Source organism: Rhododendron vialii, chromosome 1a (assembly GCF_030253575.1).
Source record: "Rhododendron vialii isolate Sample 1 chromosome 1a, ASM3025357v1".
Lineage (NCBI taxonomy): Eukaryota > Viridiplantae > Streptophyta > Magnoliopsida > Ericales > Ericaceae > Rhododendron > Rhododendron vialii.
This window is the reverse complement of record NC_080557.1, coordinates 15,220,339-15,231,955: the sequence shown is the minus strand read 5'-3', so window position 1 is coordinate 15,231,955 and position 11,617 is coordinate 15,220,339.

The window sequence follows — 11,617 nt, the reverse complement described above, 5'->3', positions numbered from 1 at the left end:
GTTACATTTATCCTTCACAAATCTTGTCCGAAATCATCTTCCCATCCTCCAACGTTGCTGCCATGGAACTGAGCTTGCACACTCTCAGAATTTCTTGACCAGTTAGCAGTCTACAAAATTCAAGTTTGAAAATTAGTAAATGGACAAATAAATAATAGTCTATCAACTAACTAGATAATAAGAGGCTTACCAAATTAATGTCATAATTGGTGGTAGGTAAACAAGGCAATTGGCAAAACGTGATCAGTTTGTGTGGTAAAAATGGTTTAAGCATATAGTCATTTTTTCCTTATTTCGTGGTAAGTATTGCCAACCATGTAGTAAGTTTTATCAATGAATATTAGTCCATCGTAAAAATTCAGTTTTTGTGGTATCTCTGGCCTTGTACTTTGGTAATTAAGTTTTTATTCTATAGTAAGTATGGCATTAATGACGTGTAGGTATACATTTATGTACATCATCAATAATGTCATATTACCTACTACATTAAATTTTATTTGGATCTATTTTATTACTTTTATGATAAATGAAATAAAAGCATTTATATTAATAAAATTACTTTTAAAAAAGGATCAAATAAATGAGATATTTCAATTTACTAGTTCACTAGTGGTTACTCCTACATTAGCTAAGTGATCAATGTTAACTTCAAAGACTGTTACTCATTCATTTGCTAAGTGGTCAATGTTAACCATCAATAACCATTTTTGAAATTTGCTAATTGTGTAACTTGAAGGATTGAAATAGATAAGTCTGTCGTTGAGCAATTAAACAAATTAGTCAGCTTACTTTAGCCAATTATATTAATTTTCACTAATCACTATTAATCAATATCATTGTTAACTACCATATCTGCCAATTATAATCTTAATCGATTCAAATCGTTTGATCAATTGGTTGAACATATAACCAGATCAATCAATTACAAATGAATCAATATTCGTTGATTGATTGCTGCCAAGTATATTAGTATCAACATTATTAGTTGTTAGATTTGCAAAATATATCATATTGATCACTATAAACTATATTAATGAAATTGAATAGCCTAATTTCATTAAATACTACCATAAATTTAATTAAGAATCCTACAAAATTATTCAATAGCTATTAAACAAAATATATTTATTGTTCAATTTTGTTGTAACAATCAACTTATAGCATTATTTTATAATATATATTCATTAAATTTGTAAGCTATCAAATTATTAAATAAATATATTATTTTTTCCATAATATTTAAAACTAAGTTACTTAAATATATCTACAATAAATGACTATTTGAAAATTATTTAATTAAATACATTTATAATGTCCTTCGGAAATTATGAAAAATATTTTTTAAATTTATTTTAGATAATTCTTCTAATTGTATTTTTATAACCAATTAAAATTTTAAACTAGATTTATAAATGAACACATATTTTTAGATAATTCTTCTAATATATAAATCCCTAAAATCTCCAAATTTTCCTGCCAAAAAAAAGTTACTCCTTTTTTTTTTTTTTTTAACTTTATTGGTAACTTGTTACCTGTCCAACCGGTTGTAGTAAGTATGCCTGTTTGTATGGTAAGTTTTACCTTATAGAATGGTAAGTGTTCTCTTATCAATAGTAAGTATTTCCTGTTTTTGTGGTAAGTTATCTTCCGTTTTTTTGGTCAAAACCACCACGTTTTTACCAGAATCACTCTACTTTTAGTTTTTGATTTTCATCTAACGACTGTGATTTATTTATTTTCAATCCAAAGGCTATAATTTATTGAGAGTATGGTGCTCTCATACCACTTGGGAGCACCACATAAGTTTTGAGAAAACACGGACTCTTCAATAGTCAAAGTTGCAATAAATGTGTTTAGGTTTTATGGATACATCCATCCAGTGCCCCCCAGGAAAGGTCACAATTGTTGACAATTGATTTGTGGTCCTATTCTGTACAAGCAAAAGTTAAAAGTACTAAAATGCTCCCAGTATAGGATTTTCCGTATGTTAATGAATTATACCAAGAAAAGGAATAAAGATAAAAGAAGTACACACCCAGGTTTGCTTTTGTGGTTTGGACGGATACTCAGGTTTTAGGAGTACATCTCAAGGTCTGGAGTTTGATTTTCTACCGGGCGAGTATCCTGAAGTAAGTGGGGGGCCGTGATTGGTGTGGCCGCGTTAGCTCCCCGAAAATTTGAGTTATGCAGTCGGATCCGTTTAGTAGTCTGACTCTAGGGCTGTTCCTATGTGAAAAAAAAAAAAAAAGCATTTGGTCAATAATCACGTGAAAATGATATCCACAACACCACTATGACACGGGATCTTTTATGAGAGTGCTCGCCCCTTTTTCTCAATGAATTGTTCATGAAATTGATAGCATGGCTTCATAAAGGGTCATTTTTCGTTTTAGTAAGATTTTTAGATTTTTTTTCTTATTTTGTTTTTATTCAAAAAAAAAAAAAGCATTTGGTCAATAATCACGTGAAAATGATATCCGCAACACCACTATGACACAGAGACGGATCTTTTATGCGAGTGCTCACCCCTTTTTCTCAATGAATTGTTCATGAAATTGATAGCGTGGCTTCAGAAAGGGACATTTTTCTTTTTATTAAGATTTTTAGATTTTTTCTTATTTTGTTCTTATTCAAAAAAAAAATTATGGCTTTTACCCAAATATTTTTTAAAATATTCAAGATAAAATCCCAAAAGCCGGGCTTTTTTTTAATACTATTTTAATGATACTGTAAATTTTACATAAGATTGTATTGAAAGTTTAAAGACTTGACTAACAAGACAAAAAAAGATGGTAAGAAAAAACTGATTTAAATGCGCAATAACACTTTCCTGCTTTTTATCTATATAGCAATGACTTCGGAAACCAATCGACAAGACATTTATTAGAGTGTGTTCTACTAACTAAAATGAGTAGTAGTACTTATTTTTTGAATTAAAACTGATGTATTATGGGAGCACCTGTCTCGTAAGACGAAAAATAAATACTTAAAGAATAAGAATCTTAGCGGAACGGAGAGTGTTTTTTTCTTTTGATAAACTAAATGACAGCATCATTACACAGTTCATTTGCACCGCACAAGCTAAAAAGTTCGTGACATAAAAGAATAAAAGAAATAACCCAGGTAATAATTTGTTTAAATAAAGTGGCACTAAAATGGCATCAGCACCACCTACAAAGTACTCTACCCTTTTGTTTTTTTAATTTCTAACCAGCCCTTTAATTCTATTATTTATTATTAGTAATTGATTCTTGCTGGGCTAGTGCTCTTAATTACAAAGTGAGTTTCCCCCAAAATGTATAAATATATTTCGCATGTGTGGATTTGTCACAACTTTATAGCACAAAGCTTCAAATCGAGCCACTATCTAGACATTATTAATTTATGAAATTATTTAACGTTGGTGGGGTTTTGTGATTAAGTGCAAGAATCATTATTATTCTCTCTTTTTCCTTGCTAGTGCGTGGTAGCACTCAGGCAAACTTTCAGTGGTCATTTTTTTTTTTATAATAACCAGGTGTCCGGACAACTCATCCGATTCAATAGTAGTCCATTAAGATAATCTCTTGAATGGATGAGAAGAGAAAGGTTATTTTTGCGATCATTCGAAATTGGTCTAAAACTCGATTTCAAGGCTGGTAACTCCTATTATCTTTTTCTTTTTTATAGGTTCTACATTTCTCGTTCGATATTATAAAGCCTGATCTTCGTAGTTAGGTCAAGAAAGAGCCTTTAAATCTCAATCTAATCCAACAATAGATGCATCACGAATATTATTGATTACAATTCTTTTCCATGCATTTTGAGAACTAATTCCACTGTCCATTAGCGGGGACCTATTTAAAGTAAAAAAGAAGCTATATATGAATTAGCTAGGTCTGTAAACGACCAAGCTCGCGAGCTGCTCAGTTCGTTTACAGCTCTCGAGCTCGAGAGTTCAGCTTGTTACTAAATCCATTCGGCTTGTTCGACAAAAACTCGACTCGTTAAGGGAGGAACAACTCGATTAAAGAAACTTGTTTAGTAAATAAATAAGCTCGGCTCATTAAGGGCTCGGCTCGTTAAGGCTCGAGCCAAGCTCGAACTTAAGTTTTTGGTTCGTTTAGTAAACTAGTTGAGCTTGACAAAGCTCGGCTCGTTTACAGCCCTAGTATGAATTGACCCTAAAGAAGTTTATATCGCACCTGAAAGGTTTCGAACATGAATCTTTGAAAAAGAACAAGTCTAGCATCTCACGCCTAGACCACTGAACCAACTCCGGCCGGTTGTTTAGGCGGCCATTCTTGTGCGAATTTTGAGGACTATAAAGTTGGAAAAAGAGCATAAGAGCGTTTTCAAGTGGTTCTCACAGTTTTGTTATAGTTGCAGTCAATTTCTTTATTATCAAGAATATTGAAAAGCTAGGAAAGAATAATTTTCTTGTTCAGTTAATGTAACCTTTTTTTTATAATTAACCAGCTTTTGGGGTCAGCTTACGCACACTTCGATTAATCTTGGGAGACTGATTCCACTATCAACTTGAGGGGGTTCTATTTTATTTTTTTTATCCGAAGCACAATCAATTCATTTCAAAGAAGCCATACGGCATCTACAGATATCCATCCGAAAATAATGGCAAGGGACAACCAAATCCATCCAACTAAAAATAAACAAGAAAAATAAATGTCTAACACCAGGAACGTCTTCACACCGGCAATAAAGGTCGGGATACATGGAGTATTAAATCCAGACAATCAACCCCCTAAGGATAGGTGAAATCCCAAGCCACCGATAGCAATAATCTCTGATGGATATCAAATAGCAAGTGCACGATCAATTGCCTTGGACTGCTGTCCAAAAAGCATGCACATCGGCCATCTTTGGACGAGGATGCGAAATGCTGGGGGTCTTGTTTAAAGTCAAAACAAATTAAGCTTTGTATGAACTAACCCCAAATCAATTGATAGTGCCTAAGAGGTTTCAAACCTGTGATCTTAGGAGTGAACAAATCTCTAATCTTCAGCCGTGATCAGTTCCACTAACATAACTTTGTCTTAACTTCATTGTCTATTTATATTGACAAAATTTCTCAATATCAGCTCAGTTCAAGGGCAGAGCTATGTTTGGCCCCGAGCGTTTCAGTTTTAAAATTTGTATTTTGTATATACCTTATTTTGAATATAATTGATAATTATTTGAGTATAGCTACTTATAATCTTAATAATTTTGGTTTGATTCGATAAAATTAAAAATCGATTATTTTACACTCTCATTTCTCAATTTCTTTCATAAATAAAAAATAAGAACGTGACAGTTGAAGCAGTCTTCTAAAGTAAAAAACAAAATAATTTGTATACTTTAACTGCATTAGGCTAGAATCATTTCAATGTACAAATGTAATGTATTGAAAAAAAAATTCTTATGATAGTAATAAGTATACGTTCCGATAAAAAATATATGTAGATTAAACCGGCCCCCTGAGATCAAAATCCTAACTCCGCCACTGGCTCAGTTTATTTCAATAGTACTATAACTATACTTGAATGTTAATAAGTGGAACTTCACCTTGACAATATTTTCATACTGTGTGGTTAGTTTCCCCTTTTATGATTTTATTGGAAGGTCAGAAATTAACTTTTCTTTTCCAAATTAATACTACAATCAGGAGAGTTTTTTGCTAACGAAAAATAGTAGTAAATTCTTTTTGACTCATTTGACAACATCACACCGATTTTTTTATTTTTTTCAGGAAATAGAAACTACAAATATCTCGATAAACCGGCTAATACAAAGGACCCGCGGGTCCGAGGAAATACAATCAAAATCCAAAACTAAAAATTTGCAAAAAAAGTTATCTTGAACCCACCAATCCGCACGTGGATGTGGGTGGAGAAATTGTCATCTGAATCAATCAAGTTTGAGCTTATTCCCGTCACATTCACCGCCGCAAGATCCTTCGTCTTTGCCATTAAAAAGCCCGAAAATTATTCTCAAAGACTAATCCGATTCAAGAACCAAAAACCAAAATTTGAAGAACCAAAGAGTCCAAAAATTTTTGACGGGGAGAGTAAAAATTGAGTTGAGAACAGGCAAGCGTGACTAACCGTGGAGCCCAGTTGATCAGTTCTTTATAGGCAGGTTTAACAAACTTTTTTTTTTTTTTTGATCAGGCAGGTTTAACAAACTTGATACAGCTGTAAGCACACGTTTGAGCCCCATGAGTACAATTGTTTGGTTTCTGATCTTTAGGGACCATTATAAAATACTATATTGTTCGTTTTAGGATCTCAAAATTCCCGGATAAGGTCTTCGATAAATTTTTTCTACTCATTATTTTTAAAAATCTCCCCTCAAAATACAAACCGAACACGGACCATCTTGAGAAAATAATTTGGATATATTCTGGAAGTACAAACATTAATAATAATCGAGGGTGACGATCGAGCATCATGTAGTGGGCCCTAACCCAAGCACCTGCTGTGGTGCATATGGTACGCAAACAACATTTTAAATTCTGGATGCTTTTGCATTAATTAATGGTGTACTATTATGCAAAAAGAATACAAGAACCCCAGCCCCCGTATGCAAAAATAATTGGAAAGCAACGTATATTTAAATGGGTTGTCTGTCTAGATTTAAACAGGTGTATAGAACTTGGAGGTGATAACCACCACCATAATGGATGTAAAAGACACCTACGATCAAGTAATTATTCACACGACTGTGGGAGCACCGCTATGGGGTGTTTCAGATCACTCCAGAAAAACCACGCGTTTACACGGAGTTCACGTACTTAATTGCGGGTCCGATAAGAATGTGTGGTGTTTAAGTGATCGGGAGAATCAGGTGCTGAATATTCAATAATTAGACGTACGAGAGACACGGGTTGATTTTTTATTTTTTTGAGAGAAAAGAGGACACAGGGTTGATTTCATGTGAGACGGTAGGTTGAAATAGAGTACTTTACCATGGCTTTTGTTGGGTGACTCGAAGGTGGTTAAAGGTTAGGAACTTTAAAGAGAATCTGAACGGGCCGGAGTAGCCTGGAGTGATTGCAGTACTTGGTCCTGAACTCGAAATACGGGCGGTTCCGAAAATACCAAAAAAAAACACCTAAAGAAACACCTCATAGTTTCCGATCAAATTTTAATGATCTAAGCCGCTCAATGTGATCAAAATGTGATTTTAAGGATACCCGCAAGAAATCAGCAAAAAAAATGACCGGAAAAGGTTTGATCCAAACAGTTTCGAACAGTTTTTTATTAAACGGTTCAAATAAAAACTGCCCAAATCAAGCCTTTTCCGGTCATTTTTTTTTCTAATTTCTCGCGGGCATCCTTAAAATCACATTCTGCACACATTGAACTGTTCAGATCATAAAAATTTGATCGGAAACTATGAGATTGTGTTTTTTTAGGTGTTTTTTTGGGTGTCCCTTGAACCGTCCCGCTCAAAATAAGTACTTATTTTTTAAGAAGATAATTTCAAGTTTAAAATTTATGTTTTTACGCAAATAATTTTTCTATCAATATGTATCTTATTTGATAGATCTCATTGATATTTTTTAAACAGTTTAAAAAAAATTGAATTTTTGTTTTTATTTACATTATTTTTTAGTTTGAAAATGCGGAATAAAGTGCTTATTTTTTGAGAAGATTTCTGGAGTGCAATAAATCAAATGGTGGCATATAGTGTGGGTGATTGGACTTTACTCCAAAATCATAAAGAGACCGATTGATCACTAGTAAAACACATGAAAGTTTATCTACCGAAGGGCCAAACTACAGGTTTAATTGCATTTTGCCCCTCCTTTTTTTAATCTTACCAACTCTGTTTGAAAAATAATCAGTTTTTAGCAGAAAAGTGGAAAAAGTTGAATTATTTTGAGAAATAAGTGGTTATTACCCAAAAAATTTCAGTGCCGAGCGGGTACCGTGTGGTGCCTGTTCGCGCATCCGAGCCGTCTATTGCGTGTTTAAACGGCTCAGATTTGGAGAGAGAAAAAGAAGAGAAAGTGTTGAGGTGAGAGGAGAAAGAGAGTTTCAATCCGAGCCGTCTAAAAATGTATTGGACGACTAAGATGCGCTGAGCAAGTACCACGTGGGAGAGGACATGAACAAAGTTAGATTTGAGTCATTTGACCCATTTACTAAACACGCATGCGTGCAATACCACTGTCGCCCCCTCCTGATCAGACCTTCATTTACATTATTTTTTTGTTTGAAAATGTGAAATAAACTACTTATTTTTTAAGAAGATTTCTGGAACGGAATAAATCAAATGGTGGCATATAATGTGGGTGATTGGACTTTACTCCAAAATCATAAAGAGACCAATTGATCATTAGTAAAACACATGGAAGTTTATCAACCAAGGGGCCAAACTACAGGTTTAATTGCATTTTGCCCCCCTTCCTTTTTTTTAATCTTACCAACTCCGTTTGAGAAATAATCAGTTTTTAGCAGAAAGAGTGGAAAAAGTTGAATTATTTTGAGAAATAAGTGGTTATTATCCAAAATATTTGGCTCAAAATACAAAAAAGTTACTTTTTTGATTTTCTCGTCGAAACAAATCAATAATCTACAAAAGTTTGACGCAAAATTAACAAATATAAAAAAAATTCAAATAATGACAAACTTGCTCATTTTAAGTTAAATATAAAAGAACACAGCCTAAGTAAAGGATTTTAAACTATTAAGAGAATGAACAAATTCTTTCGAGAGATAAAAGATAAAAATTATCTCTGGAATTGGATATGGTTGATAAAGTGGAAAGTCACGTCAATGTGAACCTTGGGGCACTCAAGTTTTGTCGAGGGAGGGGGAAAAAATCTTCAGTGCTGAGCGGGTATCATGTGGTGTCTGTTCGTGCATTCGAGCCGTCTATTAAGTGTTTAAGCAGCTCAGATTTGGAGAGAGAAAAATGAGGGAGAAAGTGTTGAAGTGAGAGGAAAGAGAGATTTTCAATCCGAGCTGTCCAAAAATGTATCGGACGTCTGAGATGCGCCAAGCTGGGCACTGAAGAACTCCTGAGGGAGAAGGCATGAACAAAGTTTGATTTGAGTCATTTGACCCATTTACTAATTAAACACGCATTCCTCAGGGAGAAGGCATGAACAAAGTTAGATTTGAGTCATTTGACCCATTTACTAAACACGCATGCGTGCGATTAGGGCCGCAAATGAGCCGAGCCGAGTCGAGCTTTATAGTGTTCAAGCTTGTTTATTAAGTTTTTAATGAACACGAGCTCGAGCTCAGTGAAAACTTAACGAGTCGAGCTCGAGCCGAACAGGCCTTGGCTTGACTCGAGCTCAAGCTTGTTCACGAGCCTCAACGGACCAACGAAAAATATATATATATCCTCGCATAGGCTTAATACAACTAAAAATATTTTGATTGTGAAGGTATATATATATTATTTTCCTATGCAGCGGGGGTGTACTGGTGTTCGTGTGTTCTCACCTCTCTTGGTTGACTGGAAAGTGAAAACGGAAAAAAAAAATTATGAAATAACAATAAAAATTCTAAACTTAAGTATATATACCCCGGCTCGCGAGCCGACTCGAGCCGAGCTTATCCTAGCTCGAGCTCGGCTCGTTTACAAAACGAGCTGAAAAAATTGGCTCGAGCTTGTTCGTTTAACTTCCAAGCCGAGCTTGGACGAGTCACTAACGAGCCGAGCTGCGAGCCACTCGTGAGCGGCTCGGTTCGTTTGCAGCCCTACGTGTGATGCCGCTGTCGCCCCCTCCTGATCGGACCTTTACCGTGATCAGGCCTGTGGTCCGTGGCCAGGCTGGCTTGTACTTGGGCCTTGGACCCAATTGCCTGTTTAAGTGGATTGGACTTGGGCTATGAGAATTGGGCTCTGTGGACTTGGGCTTTGCCACTCTGACTTGGCGTATTGGGCTCTTATAGTAATGATTCTTGAATTCTGTAGCTAGAGAGTCCATACCCTTCTGGCCTGAGACTCTTTTCACCTGTACGTTGGAAGTGTTGAAGCCCGGAGAGAAACCAAACTTGTCAAGTTAGCTGTCTCATTTTCTTCCTTAGTGGTGACTTGAGTTCGAGTTCCACGGAGAGTAAAATTTGGGGTTCAGGGCTATGGACAGCTTCTGAAACCCTCATTGATTAACATACTAACGTCCTGCTAATCTCTTCTGATGTGCATCGTATTAAAAACAAAAAAAAAAAGTGTTGAAGCCCAGAATAATTCCCCATGGCTGATTTGAATCTGGTGCAAGTGTGCAACGGAAGGTCTCTCAGGTTTGCAGTTGAAGAGACTCCCACCTCTGTATAAGTTGGCTTGATCGTTTCAAATATCCAAGAAATCTTTTTCTGATCATTCCTGTCTTTCCAGAAAGGGTGTGCGAGCATGGGTTTGGTTCGCTAAGACCGTCTTTGTGCAGTTCCACACTGCCACTTAACTAGTGCAGTGGCGTTGTATTCAGGGAGATAGGCATCGACGTCAACCTCCAGGACCTTCGGTGTGAGGCAGTGAATCTTTCTAACGACACCATGTGAAACACAAGCCTCGATTAGTTTACAATTCCAAGTTTATGTTATGATTCTATAATTCTGTTTGGCGTTTTTATTTCCATATAATGTGTTCATGTTCCTGTGTAGTCACAGCTTACCAATATCATTTCCCAGTTTCTGCTTTTCCATTATTGTTTTGTCCAACAAATCTTGCCTTTGATTTGTTCAACTGCTCAATCCAGTTTACTCCGAAACCGCAGAAATTTCTCTCTCCCTCTGTGCAAGAGTAATAAAAGAGTCGAACACGTAATTAATCAAGCTTATTTTAAAAATATGATCAACTCAGCTTGTTTATGAGATGAGTTGATCTCAGATGAGTTTCAATCAAGCCAAACATGAGGTCGCAAATGTAGTGGTAGATACCATATACTCACATTCATTTGACACGGGTTCAAATCTCACTAACTACAACTAACACTGTCGACGTTCGCTGAGGGAAAAAAGAGAGGCCAAACATGAGTTGAACTATTATCTTCAATTTTTGATACATCTAAGTCGAATGAGTAGTAACTTGTTTTGCGCTCATTTTAAACAATAATGAGCTTCAAAAAAATTTCTTGAGTTTTTTTTTTTTTACCCCTTAAACTATCCACATTTTCTATTTCCTCCTTAAATTATGTAAGCAACAATTTTTTCCCTTCAACTTTCCGATTTGCAATCTATTTCGTCCAAAATCATATGAATTAGATGAGATTTTACATAGAAATTGAACGAAATAGATTGCAATCAAAAAGTTGAGGGACAAAATTGTTGTTACATAATTTAGGAATTGTTTATAGAACATGTAGACGAAGACAGCGTTTGCAGCAGCTTCTGCCTCCCGTTTGCGGCAGGACAAGATTGAGTTGGTGCGGCGGGTCATCCAAGAGGGTTTGCTTTGTGTTCATATTTGACCTTTCAACTTCGGCCTCTCCAACCCCCTCTTCACGAGTGTGTCCGATGAATTCGGCTCTGGCGTCATGGTTCCAGACGACTTTTCTTTTTTGGTTTTGTTGCATTTTATTTTTTTTGTTAGTTTCTGTATTTTGAGACCGGTAGTGTCCCATCTTATTGCACTGTGTTTGCTTTGGTTGGGTTTGTAATCATATTGCGATGATGTTCAG